Source organism: Dendrobates tinctorius, unplaced genomic scaffold (genome assembly GCF_039654945.1).
Source record: "Dendrobates tinctorius isolate UK_male_01 unplaced genomic scaffold, ASM3965494v1 ptg000120l, whole genome shotgun sequence".
In the NCBI taxonomy this organism is placed as follows: domain Eukaryota; kingdom Metazoa; phylum Chordata; class Amphibia; order Anura; family Dendrobatidae; genus Dendrobates; species Dendrobates tinctorius.
Window position 1 is genome coordinate 36,255,548 of NW_027361788.1, and position 18,256 is coordinate 36,273,803.

At 42.8% G+C, this 18,256-nt stretch overlaps 1 protein-coding gene across 2 annotated transcripts in view; it reads left to right on the plus strand.

Moving 5' to 3' along the window:
• LOC141046633 (beta-1,4-galactosyltransferase galt-1-like) overlaps positions 1 to 18,256 on the plus strand; it is a 130,165-nt gene that overhangs the window by 11,672 nt on the left and 100,237 nt on the right. The window contains exon 1 of one of the 2 annotated variants that reach the window (XM_073541165.1): positions 5,999 to 6,137. The exons of the other annotated variant lie outside the window; for it this stretch is intronic. The gene's annotated coding sequence lies outside the window, so the exon portion shown is untranslated. Of the gene's footprint in view, positions 1 to 5,998; positions 6,138 to 18,256 lie in introns of those variants that run through there. 2 annotated transcript variants of the gene reach the window in all.

Consider the following 18,256-nt stretch of genomic DNA (forward strand, 5'->3'; position numbering starts at 1 on the left):
CTGCTGCGCCCATCCCTATATAGGGCACGGAACACACCTCCCCCCACCTGTCAGCATGCAAAACATACCACACTGCGGTAAATGCACCTCATGTCACCAACAGAAGTGTAGGGCCAAATGCGCAAAAAGCATGTATATGTGAAGTGGAGAAAATAAAGTAAAAATTGCATTAAAAACAACTTTTAATTGTATTAAGTTAAAAACTTATGGAAATAAAAAATAATAAAAATATATAAGATATATTGAATATATATGTACGCATAATATAAGGTACAACTTACCCTTAAAAAAATATATATATATATATGTGTTAAAAGATCATTTCGTGAATATGATGCTTACCTATTGGAATAAAATGAAATAAAATAACATTAACTGCATCAATGACTGTATAGTAAAATATGGATTTACATTTAAACATGATGGTTATAACCTATCATGAGAAAGCATACAATTCAACCTCATGATTGAGGCCCTTAGGGGCCAAACAATCTAAAGTAAAAATCCACTGTGATTCAACCCGAGACATTTGTCCCAAGTAGTCACCGCCTCTTATATTTTTGCGCACTATTTGGATACCACAAAAAATGTTCTCTTAGTGGATTTGTTATGATAATCTTTAAAATGTCTAGAAAGTGGGTGACCATTGTAGCCTTTCTCAATGTTATTAAAGTGTTCTTTCACCCGATCCATGAGTCTTCGTTTAGTACGACCGACATAAATTTTGTTGCAGGGGCACCTGATTAAGTAAATGACACCAGTAGTGAAACAGGTAATAGTGTCCTTAATCTTAAATACTAATGTATTGTGAGAATCGGCAAATGTGGTTTGTGTTATTCTCTTAAAATTGGTACGACTACAGCAAGAGCACGTACCACAGGGTGTGAAACCCTTGGTGTGCTCCCCTGATGAGGTGTGTACAAACGATTTGATAGTGGGAGCTACTAAATTTCCCACAGTTTGAGCCTTACTGAACACAAATCTCGGGTGTTCCGGTAAAAATTCACCTATTACCTTGTCACCCCGAAGGATGAACCAATATTTACGGATGATGTTCATAAATTCCTTATGTCCGGAATGATATTGGGTGATGATGGGTAACTTATTGATTTGGTCAGTTATGGTGGGTGGGTTGGCATCATTAGAATCAATTTTGTGGATTAGAGCATGCCTAGATAACAGTTCAATTTCTTTTCTGGCTGCATCGAGTCGGTCTTCAGGATAACCCTTAGCAAGAAATTGCTTAGTTAAATTCATGGCCTCGACAGTATATTCTTGTACTTTAGAGCAATTCCGTCTAAGTCTCATAAACTACCTAAACTAACTAGGGCAGCACGGTGGCTCAGTGGTTAGCTCTGCAGCCTTGCAGCGCTGGGGTCCTGGGTTCGAATCCCACCAAGGACAACATCTGCAAGGAGTATGTTCTCCCCGTGTTTGCGTGGGTTTCCTCCGGGTACTCCGGTTTCCTCCCACACTTTAAAGACATACTGATAGGGAATTTAGATTGTGAGCCTCATCGGGGACAGTAATGATAATGTGTGCAAACTGTGAAGCGCTGCGGAATATGTTAGCGCTATATAAAAATAAAGATTATATTATTTATAAACTGCCCTTTTAGAATATTTAGGAGCCACGTTGGCAAATGACAACTGTTTATGTCAATAAAACTATTAGCATCGACTTCTTTGTGGTAACACTTACTATATAAATCGTTCTTCTCCACATAAATTTCAAGATCAAGGAAATGAATATTCGTAGTGCTAATGGTAGCGGTAAACTCCAATCCAAACACATTATGGTTTAGGCCTGAAATAAAGGCCTCTAGGTCCTTAGAAGACCCCTTCCAAATAAACAGAACGTCATCAATAAAGCAACGCCACATTACTAAATCGGATCGAAATTGTCCAGATTGGAAAATATGGGTCTCCTCCCATTTGGCTACATACAGATTTGCATAGCTGGGTGCAAAACGAGTACCCATAGCGGTACCCCACATTTGTAAATAAAATTGATCCTCGTACAGGAAATAGTTATGCGTGAGGATAAAAAGAATGCTTTCCACTAGGAAATCTATCTGAGTATCAGTGTAATAATCCAATTTCTCAAAAAAATACCTAGCCGCTTCACATCCTTTTTGGTGATCAATCACCGTATACAAAGATTTAATGTCAAGAGTCCCAAGAATGAATCCATTTTGCCATTGAATATTTTCAAGGATTCGTAGTGTATGGCTAGTATCTTTAAGATAAGCAGGCACCAAGGGCATGCATTTCTGGAGGTGCATATCAACATAACGAGAAAGGTTAGAAGTCAAACAATTAATCCCAGAGATTATAGGTCTTCCTGGGGGGCGTAGTTTATCCTTATGGAGTTTCGTAATATGATAAAATAAGGATATACTAGGGGATCTATTCATTATATACTGAAATTCCCTCTTATTTAATAAACCATGGGTCTTACCCCACTCCGCCAATATGTTTAATTTCTTGGTAAATCGGGCAGTGGGGTCCCCATTTAGTTTCTTATAAGTGACCATGGCCTCCAATAATCTTAGGGATTCTTGATGATACATGTTGTAGTCCAATATTACAATATTACAGGTGTATAATCTGTCCATCATCCTAACATCAGGTGTATAATCTGTCCATCATCCTTACATCAGGTGAATAATCTGTCTATCATCCTTACATCAGGTGAATAATCTGTCCATCATCCTTACATCGAGTGTATATTCTGTCCATCATCCTTACATCAGGTGAATAACACTGGTCAACAGCATTTTTGGTGCCAAAGATATTTCATCGAATTTAGGGTATTTTTGGGGTGCTGATTCTGAATATGTCATCAGTTTTGCCAGATTGGCTCAAGTTTTTGAGATTTTTGGTATCTTATTTATAGCACTTGTTGGTAAATGCGACGCATCATCTCATTAATTTCTTTGGATTAGTACTTGAACTGAGCAGTTCTCAATATAGTTTTGTGTTAATTAGTGTTCTAAAAGTTTGTTCATAGCTTGATTTTTGCACTAACTTTATGTTGTTGTCTGTTTTCCAGTGAAAAGCATGAACTCATCAAGAAGAAGTTGTCTTAACGATCCAGACTCATTCTGTTACATTTGTGGTGAATACACACTGCCAAAACATAGAAGAAACATAACAGACTTCGTAAAAAAAGTGTATTTTGCCTATTTTGGGGTTATGCTTGGGGACCAAGACAAGTTTTGGGCACCACACATAGTGTGCAAAGCATGTATCGAATTATTACGAAAATGGAGCAAAGGACAAAGAAAAAGCTTCAAATTTGGTGTTCCAATGGTGTGGAGAGAGCCAAAAAATCATCATGATGACTGTTATTTATGGTAAACACAGGTACAGGCACATCTTCACAATGAGGGACAGGCCTTCTTGCAGATTCCATGTTACTCCCATTTTCGTTTCTTATGCTTATTGAATCCTTGCACTTGCACTGCACAGAAATAACAGTCATCATGATGATTTTTTGGCTCTCTCCACACCATTGGAACACCAAATTTGAAGCTTTTTCTTTGTCCTTTGCTCCATTTTCGTAATAATTCGATACATGCTTTGCACACTATGTGTGGTGCCCAAAACTTGTCTTGGTCCCCAAGCATAACCCCAAAATAGGCAAAATACACTTTTTTTACGAAGTGTGTTATGTTTCTTCTATGTTTTGGCAGTGTATATTCACCACAAATGTAACAGAATGAGTCTGGATCGTTAAGACAACTTCTTCATGATGAGTTCATGCTTTTCACTGGAAAACAGACAACAACATAAAGTTAGTGCAAAAATCAAGCTATGAACAAACTTTTAGAACACTAATTAACACAAAACTATATTGAGAACTGCTCAGTTCAAGTACTAATCCAAAGAAATTAATGAGATGATGCGTCGCATTTACCAACAAGTGCTATAAATAAGATACCAAAAATCTCAAAAACTTGAGCCAATCTGGCAAAACTGATGACATATTCAGAATCAGCACCCCAAAAATACCCCAAATTCATTAAAATATTTTGGACACCAGAAAAAATTTTTTTTTTCGTTGACCTGTGTAATCTGTCCATCATCCTTACATCGAGTGTATATTCTGTCCATCATCCTTACATCACGTGTATAATCTGTCCATCATGCTTACATAGGGTGTATAATCTGTCCATCATCCTTACATCAGGTGTATAATCTGTCCATCATCCTTACATCAGGTGTATAATCTGTCCATCATCCTTACATCAGGTGTATAATCTGTCCATCATCCTAACATCAGATGTATAATCTGTCCATCATCCTTACATCAGGTGTATAATCTGTCCATCATCCTTACATCAGATGTATAATCTGTCCATCATCCTTACATCAGGTGTATAATCTGTCCATCATCCTTACATCAGGTGTATAATCTGTCCATCATCCTTACATCAGATGTATAATCTGTCCATCATCCTTACATCGGGTGTATAATCTGTCCATCATGCTTACATCGGGTGTATAATCTGTCCATCATCCTTACATCAGGTGTATAATCTGTCCATCATCCTTACATCACATCTTCAGCTATTCCTATTTCACTTGCATCCCATAGGCCTTACTGCATGACTACATCTGGCTCGTTTTAGCATCAGGTATCACAGCTGCCAATCATTTCTATGTCACACAACTAAATATATTACAGTTGTACATTTCCTCTTGTAAATCTTTATACATCACATATTAGAGCTGTCAATCATCATATCAGTCATCGGATGTCAATCATTAAAGATAATGTACAAAACCTGTTACTCATTCTGTCATCACGTCAGCCATCCTCACACAGTACAATGTCTGTACGATACCGTGCATCACAGCTGTCACTCACTCATCACAGCTGTCTACTATCAATCACAGCTGTCACTTATCCATTGCATCTGTCATTCATCCATCACGCTTGTCAGTCATCCATCATGTCTGTCACTCATCTAACACGTCTGTCACTCTTCCGTCGCAGCTGTCAGTCCTCCATTGCAGCTGTAACTTATTCATCGCAGTTGTCACTCATCCTATCCCAGCTGTCAGTCATCCATCACGTGTCACTCATCCGTCGCAGCTGTCAGTCCTCCATAGCAGCTGTAACTCATTTATCGCAGCTGTCACCCATCCTATCCCAGCTGTCAGTCATCCATCACGACTGTCAATCATCCATCACGGCTGTCAATCATCCATCACGGCTGTCACTCATCCATCACGGCTGTCACTCATCCATCACGGCTGTCAGTCATCCATCACAGCTGTCAGTCATCCATCACGGCTGTCAGTCATCCATCACAGTTGTCTGTCATCCATCACAGCTGTCACTCATCCATCACAGCCGACAATCATCCATCACGGTTGTCACTCATCCATCACCGCTCTCACGCATACATCATGGCTGTCAGTCATCCATCACAGCTGTCAGTCATCCATCACGGCTGTCAGTCATCCATCACGGCTGTCAGTCATCCATCACAGCTGTCAGTCATCCATCACAGCTGTCACTCATCCATCACGTCTGTCACACATCCGACGCAGCTGTCAGTCCTCCATCACAGCTGTAACTCATTCATCACAGCTGTCACTCAACCTATCCCAGCTGTCATTCATCCATCACGGCTGTCACTCATCCATCACGGCTGTCACTCATCCATCACGGCTGTCACTCATCCATCATGGCTGTCAGTCATCCATCAAGGCTGTAAGTCATCCATCACGGGTGTCACTCATCCATCCTAGCTGTCACTCATCCATCACGGTTGACAGCCATCCATCCCAGCTGTCAGTCATCCATCTTAGCTGTCACTCATCCATCCCAGCAGTCAGTCATCCACCCCAGCAGTCAGTCATGCCTGGACGTTCTGCAGCAGCTGCTGTGCTCACTGACCGGCAATTTCCACTCCTTCCCCGGGCGGAGTTTCCCGAGCCTCCCTCCCTCCCCCAGCCCAGCATCGTGTCCCAGCAGAGCGGATCACTATGTCCTGGAGTGAGGACCTAGCGGACTGCCAGCGCTGAGGGTGCACCACATCGATCACCGGATCTCTGCTGGATCTCTCGGGTCCTGTGCCTGTGAGCTGCAGCCTCTCTCCCCGGGCAGAGCCCCAGTCACAGGTCAGACCCTCACTGCTTGTTATAGGGGGATGGGGCTGCACTTAGGAGTAGTCTTATGTGAACAATGGGGGGAAGAGACCAGACCTGGGGGGAGTCTGGGGGTGACCCAGTGATAGAAAAAGTTATATAGAGAGTATTTATCTGTGAGCAGTCCTGATGGTGCTGTTATATTACACTTATCTGTGCACAGTCCTGATGGTGCTGTTATATTACACTTATCTGTGAGCAGTCCTGGTGGTGCTGTTACATTACACTCATCTGTGAGCAGTCCTGGTGGTGCTGTTACATTACATATATCTGTGAGCAGTCCTGGTGGTGCTGTTATATTACACTTATCTGTGAGCAGTCCTGGTGGTGCTGTTATATTACACTTATCTATGAGCAGTCTTGGTGGTGCTGTTACATTACATATATCTGTGAGCAGTCCTGGTGGTGCTGTTATATTACACTTATCTGTGAGCAGTCCTGATGGTGCTGTTATTTTACACTTATATGTGAGCAGTCCTGGTGGTGCTGTTATATTACACTTATCTGTGAGCAGTCCTGGTGGTGCTGTTACATTACACTTATCTGTGAGCAGTCCTGATGGTGCTGTTACATTACACTTATCTGTGAGCAGTCCTGATGGTCCTGTTACATTACACTTATCTGTGAGCAGTCCTGATGGTGCTGTTACATTACACCTCTCTGTGAGCAGTCCTGATGGTGCTGTTACATTACATATATCTGTGAGCAGTCCTGATGGTGCTGTTAAATTAGATATATCTGTGAGCAGTCCTGATGGTGCTGTTATATTATACTTATCTGTGAGCAGTCCTGATGGTGCTGTTATATTACATATATCTGTGAGCAGTCCTGGTGGTGCTGTTACATTACACTTATCTGTGAGCAGTCCTGATGGTGCTGTTACATTACACTTATCTGTGAGCAGTCCTGGTGGTGCTGTTACATTACACTTATCTATGAGCAGTCCTGATGGTGCTGTTACATTACATATATCTGTGAGCAGTCCTGATGGTGCTGTTACATTACACTTATCTGTGAGCAGTCCTGATGGTGCTGTTACCTTATACTTATCTGAGAGCAGTGCTGATGGTGCTGTTACACTGCATATATCTGTGAGCAGTCCTGATGGTGCTGTTACATTGCATATATCTGTGAGCAGTCATAGTGGTGCTGTTACATTACATCTATCTGTGAGCAGTCCTGGTGATGCTGTTACATAACACTTATCTGTGAGCAGTCCTGATGGTGCTGTTACATTACACTTATCTGTGAACAGTCCTGATGGTGCTGTTACATTGCATATATTTCTTTGAGCAGTCCTGGTGATGCTGTTACGTTACACTTATCTGTGAGCAGTTCTGATGGTGCTGTTAAATTGCATATATCTGTGAGCAGTGCTGATGGTGCTGTTACATTGCATATATCTGTGAGCAGTCTTGATGGTGCTGTTACATTGCATATATCTGTGAGCAGTCCTGATGGTGCTGTTACATTACATTTATCTATGAGCAGTCCTGATGGTGCTGTTACATTACATATATCTGTGAGCAGTGCTGATGGTGCTGTTACATTCCATATATCTGTGAGCAGTCCTAGTGGTCCTGTTACATTGCATATATCTGTGAGCAGTCCTGATGGTGCTGTTACGTTACACTTATCTGTGAGCATTCCTGATGGTGCTGTTACATTACACTTATCTGTGAGCAGTCCTGATGGTGCTGTTACATTACATATATCTGTGAGCAGTCCTGATGGCGCTGTTACATTACACTCATCTGTGAGCAGTCCTGATGGTGCTGTTACATATATCTGTGAGCAGTCCTAATGGTGCTGTTACATTACACTTCTCTGTGAGCAGTCCTGATGGTGCTGTTACTTTACACTTATCTGTGAGCAGTCCTGATGGCGCTGTTACATTGCATATATCTGTGAGCAGTGCTGATGGTGCTGTTACATTGCATATATCTGTGAGCAGTCCTAGTGGTGCTGTTACAGTACACTTATCTATGAGCAGTCCTGGTGATGCTGTTACATTGCATGTATCTGTGAGCAGTCCTGATGGTGCTGTTACATTGCATATATCTGTGAGCAGTCCTAGTGGTGCTGTTTCATTACATCTATCTGTGAGAAGTCCTGATGGTGCTGTTACATTGCATATATCTGTGAGCAGTCTTAGTGGTGCTGTTACATTACATCTATCTGTGAGCAGTCCTGGTGATGCTGTTACTTAACACTTATCTGTGAGCAGTCCTGATGGTGCTGTTACATTACACTTATCTGTGAGCAGTGCTGATGGTGCTGTTACATTGCATATATCTGTGAGCAGTCCTGGTGATGCTGTTACATTACACCCATCTGTGAGCAGTCCTGATGGTGCTGTTACATTGCATATATCTGTGAGCAGTCCTGATGGTGCTGTTACATTACATATATCTGTGAGCAGTCCTTGTGATGCTGTTACATTACACTTATCTGTGAGCAGTCCTGATGGTGCTGTTAAATTGCATACAGTGCCTACAAGTAGTATTCAACCCCTTGCAGATTTAGCAGGTTTGATAAGATGCAAATAAGTTAGAGCCTTCAAACTTCACACAAGAGCAGGATTTATTAACAGATGCATAAATCTTACAAACCAAAAAGTTATGTTGCTCAGTTAAATTTTAATAAATTTTAAACATACAAGTGTGGGTCAATTATTATTCAACCCCTAGGTTTAATATTTTGTGGAATAACCCTTGTTTGCAATTACAGCTAATAATCGTCTTTTATAAGACCTGATCAGGCCGGCACAGGTCTCTGGAGTTATCTTGGCCCACTCCTCCATGCAGATCTTCTCCAAGTTATCTAGGTTCTTTGGGTGTCTCATGTGGACTTTAATCTTGAGCTCCTTCCACAAGTTTTCAATTGGGTTAAGGTCAGGAGACTGACTAGGCCACTCCAACACCTTGATTTTTTGCCTCTTGAACCAGGCCTTGGTTTTCTTGGCTGTGTGCTTTGGGTCGTTGTCTTGTTGGAAGATGAAATGACGACCCATCTTAAGATCCTTGATGGAGGAGCGGAGGTTCTTGGCCAAAATCTCCAGGTAGGCCGTGCTATCCATCTTCCCATGGATGCGGACCAGATGGCCAGGCCCCTTGGCTGAGAAACAGCCCCACAGCATGATGCTGTCACCACCATGCTTGACTGTAGGGATGGTATTCTTGGGGTCGTATGCAGTGCCATCCAGTCTCCAAACGTCACGTGTGTGGTTGGCACCAAAGATCTCGATCTTGGTCTCATCAGACCAGAGAACCTTGAACCAGTCTGTCTCAGAGTCCTCCAAGTGATCATGAGCAAACTGTAGACGAGCCTTGACACGACGCTTTGAAAGTAAAGGTACCTTATGGGCTCGTCTGGAACGGAGACCATTGCGGTGGAGTACGTTACTTATGGTATTGACTGAAACCAATGTCCCCACTGCCATGGGATCTTCCCGGAGCTCCTTCCTTGTTGTCCTTGGGTTAGCCTTGACTCTTCGGACAAGCCTGGCCTCGGCACGGGAGGAAACTTTCAAAGGCTGTCCAGGCCGTGGAAGGCTAACAGTAGTTCCATAAGTCTTCCACTTCCGGATGATGCTCCCAACAATGGAGACAGGTAGGCCCAACTCCTTGGAAAGGGTTTTGTACCCCTTGCCAGCCTTGTGACCCTCCACGATCTTGTCTCTGATGGCCTTGGAATGCTCCTTTGTCTTTCCCATGTTGACCATGTATGAGTGCTGTTCACAAGTTTGGGGAGGGTCTTAAATAGTCAGAAAAGGCTGGAAAAAGAGATAATTAATCCAAACATGTGAAGCTCATTGTTCTTTGTGCCTGAAATACTTCTTAATACTTTAGGGGAACCAAACAGAATTCTGGTGGTTTGAGGGGTTGAATAATAAATGACCCTCTGAATAAACTTTTCACAATTTAAAAAAAAATTAAACAAAGAAATAACATTCTTTTTTGCTGCAGTGCATTTCACACTTTCAGGCTGATCTACAGTCCAAATGTCACAATGCCAAGTTAATTCCGAATGTGTAAACCTGCTAAATCTGCAGGGGGTTGAATACTACTTGTAGGCACTGTATATCTGTGAGCAGTGCTAATGGTGCTGTTACATTGCATATATCTGTGAGCAGTCCTGATGGTGCTGTTACATTACATTTATCTACGAGCAGTCCTGATGGTGCTGTTACATTATATATATCTGTGAGCAGTGCTGATGGTGCTGTTACATTGCATATATCTGTGAGCAATCCTAGTGGTGCTGTTACATTGCATATATCTGTGAGCAGTCCTGATGCTGCTGTTACATTACATTTATCTGTGAGCAGTCCTGATGGTGCTGTTACTTTACATATATCTGTGAGCAGTCCTGGTGGTGCTGTTACATTACACTTATCTGTGAGCAGTCCTGATGGTGCTGTTACAATACACTTATCTGTGAGCAGTCCTGATGGTGCTGTTACATTACACTTATCTGTGAGCAGTCCTGATGGTGCTGTTACATTACATATATCTGTGAGCAGTCCTGATGGTGCTGTTACATTACATGTTGTGAGTTCATTTTCCCCTCCGTCACTGAGGCCTGGTGAACTCCCTATTCTAGTGAAGGAAGGTAGTGAGCCTGATTATCAGGCACCTGGGACTCATGAAGACGATTGGCTGAGTGGAGTCACTGAATGGATTTAAGGCAGCCTACGCCCTTTCTGCCCTGCGGGTGATTTCTCTGTGGACTCTTGGACACCAGTCTGATTCCTGCTCTCCTAAAGCTAAGTTTTCTGTTTTGCCTTTTGCATCTAAGATTTGTTTTTCTTGCTTTTTGGATTCTGCCTCTCCCTGCTGGAGTGTGCAGTGTTCCGTGAGCTCTGTCTTCTGAATGTACCTGAGTGCTGATTTAGTTTTTGAAGCTTAGTTGCTTCAGGGCCATTTTTATATCAGCTTGTTGGCTTTTGTCTCTGATAGGGTTTTGGCAGATTGCAGACAGCAGCCTTCCTATCCGTTCCTATCTAGGTAGTTTTTGGGCCCCGTCTTTTCTCAGCCTATCTTTCTGTCTGTGTAAGTGTTTTCATCTTGCTTCACCGTCATTATATGTGGGGGGCTGCCTATTGCTTTGGGGTCTGCTCTGGGGCAGTTAGATTTCCCCTTTCCGTCTTTAGGCCTATGTATCTCTCCGGCTGTGATCGAGGGGTCTAGGGCATCGTAGGAACCCCCCACGGCTATTGCAATCTGATAGTTGCCAACTTCTCTGGTTTTCAGGACTTAGCTAGCATTTCTGTTTTTGCCTCCTACGGTGACTCAATCATAACAATTACATATATCTGTGAGCAGTCCTGATGGTGCTGTTACGTTACACTTATCTGTGAGCAGTCCTAATGGTGATGTTACATTACACTTATCTGTGAGCAGTCCTGATGGTGCTGTTACATTACATATATCTGTGAGCAGTCCTGGTGGTGCTGTTACATTACACTTATCTGTGAGCAGTGCTGATACATTACATATATCTGTGAGCAGTCCTGATGGTGCTGTTACATTACACTCATCTGTGAGCAGTCCTGGTGGTGCAGTAAACAGACTGGATATTTGGATGAAGGATTTTCTGTTTTTGGAATGATTTTCTCATGGAAAAATTCCTCTGAATAGTGTTGAAATTAGCAAGATTGAAGAGCCAGACATACCGGCTCTGCAGCATTGAATGGCATGCTGGGACTTGTAGTCGCACTTGGAAATCCAACAGTCTCAGTTCACTGCTTCTAACAGGAAAAAATGACTTTGAGTTGTGTAATGATGGATATCAGAGTTAGGAAAGGGCAGTATCTGCTGTCTTGTATGGGGGACCTCCGACTGGCCCCCAATCACATATGCTGGGTTGGGGGAATGAGGATCAGCCATGCTGAATTTCATCATATCCAATGCTATGTTTTGCAGGCTGGCAGCAGGTTTTTTTTAAAGGGAAGGTCCATCCACAATTTTTTTAATTACATCTAAAATGAAAAGCAAATTTTAAATTAGCTAAAGCGGTTGTCCAGTTTCTAAAATAAATAAAAACCTCAGGAAAGGCTGTAAAGAAAAAAAAGTACTATCCTAATCCATGTGGATTCTGTGCAGAGGGTCCGGCAGTCCTCGTGATCTATCTGTCCACTAAGTCCGTTGTCGTGTCCTGGCCATTCATAAAGAAAGAGAAGGGGAAGTGAACAAGATGTTTTGTGTGTTTTTTTTCCCCCATAGCATTTACTTGTTCAGTGTTTGTCTTCAGCTCCCATACAGTTGATGTGTCTCTATGGTAACAGACTACAAACAAACCCCTTTCTGTAGTCGGTGTTCAGTTATCATTCTGTCCCCTACATCTTGACTGGTTGTAAGATATAAATCCCATTGCCAGGTCCGATGTCACACAGTTTATTGCAGTTTTTTTAGGCACATTAGGGTATGTACACACGTTGCGTTTTTAGCACCTGCCAAGTGGATGAGTTTCCTGATGGCTCATGCACACATTGCTTATTTTTTCCTTGCGGATGTAAATCTGCTGGATGTCAATTCTTTCAGGATTTTTGCTGCAGATTTCACCCTTAGGCCGGGGTCACACTTGCGAGAAACTCGGACGAGTCTCACGCCTCAATACCCGGCACTGCCGCCGGGACTCAGGAGTGGAGCGTGTGGCTGCATTTATTTCTACGCTCTGTCCCGAGGGCAGTGCCGGGTATTGAGGTGCAAGACTCGTCTGAGTTTCTCGCAAGTGTGACCCCGGCCTTACTAATGAGTCGGGAAAATTCTGAAACAAAAATGCTTTAAAAAAATTGCATATTTTACGTAGAGATTTTCTTGGCAAGAGATGCGGAAATAGTGCAGGAATTTCTGCTGCAAATATTTAACGTGCGCACAAACCCTTAGAGTAATAAATGAGCAAAAGAAGCAGAAAATGTGTCAGAAGTGAGCAGAACGGAATTCGTCACTCATCCCCTCAAGCAGCTGCCCTGAAGTTCTGCGCACCTTGTGGTTTATATGTCGTGGCCTTGATACAGAAGCAGCAGAAAGCTCCAGCTATGGCAGGAAGCGCTGCAACAACTGTGGTACCTTTTATGCCAAACACCTTGTGTCGGAGTTTTGTTACATTGTTTCATTTTTCTTGTTTCTATTATAATGTAGAAACATACTCCTGAGTCCAGCGCCCTGGAAGTAATGGTGATTTAAAGGGAATCTGTCACCTCATTTTTCCGATATGAGATGCGGCCCCCGCCATCAGGGGCTTATCTACAGCATTCTATAATGCTGTAGATAAGCCTCCGATGTAACCTGAAAGGGAAGAAAAACGAGTTATATTATACTCACCCAGGGGTCTGGTCTGATCCGATGGGTGTCGCCGTCTGGTCCGGCGCCTCCCATCTTCTAGCGATGACGTCCTCCTCCTTTCTTCTGTCGCGGCTCCTGCGCAGGCGTACTTTACCTGCACTGTTGAGGGCAGAGTAAAGTACTGCAGTGCGCATGCGCCGGACCTCTCTGACCTTTCCCAGCGCCTGCACACTGCAGGACTCTGCTCTGCCCTCAACAGGGCAGAGCAGTGCGCCTGCTCCGGAGTCACGACAGGAAGGGAAGAAGAGGACGGCATTGTATGAAGATGGGAGGCGCCGGACCACGACACCCATCGGACCGGACCGCCCCCCGGGTGAGTATAATCTAAAGGGGGTTTTACACATAGTGATATTGCTAGCAATATCGCTAAAACGTCACTGATTTTGCGACGTTATAGCGATATTGCTAGTGATATCACTATGTGTAAAACCCCCTTTACTTCCGACCGGCTCCCCCGCTGTCCATCGCTGGTCGTGCGAGATCGGGCGGCTCCATTTCTCGTCGTCAGCTTCCTGCTGTGACGACGAGCGACGCTGGACGCGGGCGGGAGGACGTCAGGATCGCTGTGTGTGAAAGGTGAGTATCGTGCGCTGCGTCGCTGCTGCATCACTGCGAGATCTTTCTGTGTGGCAGCTCACTAGCGATCATTTAGCGATGCACCAGCGATCCTGACCGGGTCGGATCGCTGGTGCATCGCTAAATGTAAAAGGGCCTTAACTCGTTTTTCTTATCTTTCAGGTTACATCAGGGGCTTATCTACAGCATTATAGAATGCTGTAGATAAGCCCCTGATGGCGGTGGCCGCATCTCATAGGGCAAAAATGAGGTGACAGATTCCCTTTAAGAATAAATATTTATTATTATTATTATTATTATTATTATTATTATTAATAACCGCTTTTGCTGATAGATATTAAAAGGATTTTCCAGACCAAAATGTGTCTAAAAAAAGCTTCAAATAGTGAGTTTCTTACTCATTTCTATAGTTCAGCTGGGTCAGGTGCTGCCATACTCTACTATCCACTTTATCCAGTGTCTCGGCCACATTGCTTTTACAGTCCTTTGCTCAACCTAGGACAGCCTTGCCTTTGTCAGCATGTGACTTTAGTTTTGTGTGAAGGGGGCTAGCTGGTGGCTCATTTCAGTATCTTGGTAGACCCCTTTTCCTTGCATCATTTGTGACAGAGGAGGGGGCTGGCTTAATTAATGAAATAAGCATCCAGCCCCCTTCACGTGTGCCGAGACAAAAACGCTGTCCTTTGTCAAGCAATAGTAACATAGTAACATAGTAACATAGTTATTAAGGTTGAAGGGAGACTTTAAGTCCATCTAGTTCAACCCATATCCTATCCTAACTTGCCCTAACATGTTGATCCAGAGGAAGGCAAAAAAAACCCATGTGGCAAACAGTAAGCTTCACATTGGGGAAAAAAATTCCTTCCCGACTCCACATACGGCAATCAGACTAGCTCCCTGGATCAACGCAATATTAAGGAGACTAGTGTATATACCCTGTAACATTATACTTATCAAGAAAGGCATCCAGTCCCTTCTTAAATTTTATTAGGGAATCACTCATTACAGCATCATATGGCAGAGAGTTCCATAGTCTCACTGCTCTTACAGTAAAGAATCCGCGTCTGTGATTATGCTTAAACCTTCTTTCCTCCAGACGTAGAGGATGCCCCCTTGTCCCCGTCACAGGTCTAAGAGTAAAAAGATCATTAGAAAGGTCTTTGTATTGTCCCCACATATATTTATACATTGTAATAAGATCACCCCTAAGCCTTCGATTCTCCAAACTAAATAACCCCAAGTGTAATAACCTGTCTTGGTATTGCAGACCCCCTAGTTCCCTAATAACCTTGGTTGCTCTTCTCTGCACCCGCTCCAGTTCAGCTATGTCTTTCTTATACACCGGAGACCAGAACTGTACACAGTATTCTAAGTGTGGTCGCACTAGTGACTTACTGTATATAGAGGTAAAATTATGTTCTCCTCATGAGCATCTATGCCTCTTTTAATGCATCCCATTATTTTATTTGCCTTTGCAGCAGCTGCTTGACTCTGGCCACTAAATGTGAGTTTGTCGTCCACCCATACACCCAGGTCTTTTTCAGTGACTGTTTTGCCCAGTGTTTTACAATTAAGCACATAATTATACAACTTGTTTGTTCTACCCAAGTGCATGACCTTACATTTATCCCCATTAAAGCTCATTTGCCATTTATCAGCCCAAGCTTCTAGTTTACATAAATCCTCCTGTAATATAAAATTGTCCTCTGTATTAATTACCCTGCAGAGTTTAGTGTCATCTGCAAATATTGAAATTCTTCTCTCTATGCCCCCTACAAGGTCATTAATAAATATGTTAAAAAGAAGCGGGCCCAAAACTGACCCCTGTGGTACCCCACTGCTAACCGTGACGCAGTCCGAGTGTGCTCCATTAATAACCACCCTTTGTTTCCTATCCCTGAGCCAGCTCTTAACCCACCTACACATATTTTCCCCTATCCCCATTGTTCTCATTTTATGTATCAACCTTTTGTGTGGCACCGTATCAAAAGCTTTTGAAAAATCCATGTACACCACGTCCACTGCATTCCCTTGGTCCAGTCCGGAACTTACCTCTTCATAAAAGCTTATCAGATTAGTCTGACAGGAACGGTCCCTTGTAAACCCATGTTGATATTGGGTCATGAGGTTATTCTTCTTCAGATACTCCAGTATAGTATCTCTTAGAAAACCCTCCAGGATTTTACCCAGTTGAGGTTAAACTTACTGGCCTATAATTTCCAAGTTCAGTTTTTGTCCCCTTTTTGAATATTGGCACCACATTTGCTATACGCCAGTCCTGTGGTACAGACCCTGTTATTATGGAATCTTTAAAGATTAAAAATAGTGGTCTATCTATGACTGTGCTTAATTCCTGCAGTACTCGGGGGTGTATCCCATCCGGGCTCGGGGATTTGTCAATTTTAGTGATTTGTAGACGCCGCCGTACTTCCTGCTGGGTTAAGCAGGTGACATTTAATGGAGAATTTTTATCCCTGATCATGTTATCCGTCATGGGATTTTCTTGTGTAAATACTGTCGAAAAAAAGTCATTTAGCATATTGGCTTTTTCCTCATCCTCATCCACCATTTCACCCAGACTATTTTTAAGGGGACCAACACTATCATTTTTTAGCTTCTTACTATTTATGTAGTTAAAGAATATTTTGGGATTATTGTTACTTTCTCTGGCAATGAGTCTCTCTGTCTCAATCTTTGCTGTCTTGATTTGCTTTTTACAGAATTTATTTAATCTTCTGTATTTATTTAATGCCTCATCACTACCTACTTGCTTTAATTCTCTAAATGCTTTATTTTTATCTCTTATTGCACCCCTTACAGCTCTATTTAGCCATAGTGGTTTCCTCCTATTTCTAGCATGTTTATTCCCATACGGTATATATTGTGCACAGGTCCTATTCAGAATGCTAATAAACGTCTCCCATTTTCTTTGTGTATTTTTATGTCTCAGGATATCGTCCCAGTTAATTGCACCAAGATCATCTCTCATCCGTTGGAAATTTGCTTTCCTGAAGTTTAGTGTCCTTGTAACCCCTCTACTACACATCTTATTAAAGGATACATGAAAACTTATTAATTTGTGATCACTATTACCCAAGTGACCCTCAACCCTTACATTTGATATGCGGTCTGGCCTGTTGGTTAATATTAGGTCTAGCAGTGCCCCCCCTCTTGTTGGGTCCTGAACCAGTTGTGAAAGGTAATTGTCTCTCATCGTTGTCAGAAACCCATTACCTTTGCTGGAACTGCAGGTTTCTGTTCCCCAATGTATTTCAGGGTAGTTGAAGTCCCCCATAATAATGACTTCTCCTTGAGTCGCTGCTTCATCTATTTGCTTTATGAGGATATTCTCTGTAGCTTCCATTATTTTTGGAGATTTATAACAAACACCTATCAGTAATTTATTATTTTTCCCCCCTCCCCTTATCTCTACCCACAGGGACTCTACATTTTCATTAGATTCATATATATTATCACGAAGGATGGGTTTTAAGGATGATTTTACATATAAACACACGCCTCCCCCTCGCTTATTTGTTCGGTCATTTCTGAACAGACTATAGCCCTGTAAATTAACCGCCCAGTCATGGCTCTCGTCCAGCCATGTCTCAGATATCCCCACCATGTCATAATTATGTTCCAACAACATTAACTCCAATTCCTCCATTTTGTTGGCGAGGCTTCTGGCATTACTATACATGCACTTTATGTATCTCTCTGTACCTCTATTCTTTCTTAAATTATTAACTGTTCTAACCCCACCCCCCATGCCACCTCCACCCCCAATGTCATTATTTGTGCCCAGGTCTCTATCTGCACTGTCTTCCCCTCCTATAAAAGGAATACCCTCCCCCCCCCCGTCCCTAGTTTAAACACTCCTCCAACCTTCTAGCCATTTTCTCCCCCAGCACAGCTGCACCCTCCCCATTGAGGTGCAGCCCGTCCCTAGCGTAGAACCTGTGGCCAACTGAGAAGTCGGCCCAGTTCTGCAGGAACCCAAACCCCTCCTTCCTACACCAATTCCTGAGCCACTTATTAACCTCCCTAATCTCCCGTTGCCTCTCTGTCGTGGCACGTGGTACAGGAAGTATTTCCGAAAATACCACCTTGGAGGTCCTTGCTTTAAGCTTACAGCCTAATTCCCTGAAATCATCTTTAAGGACCTTC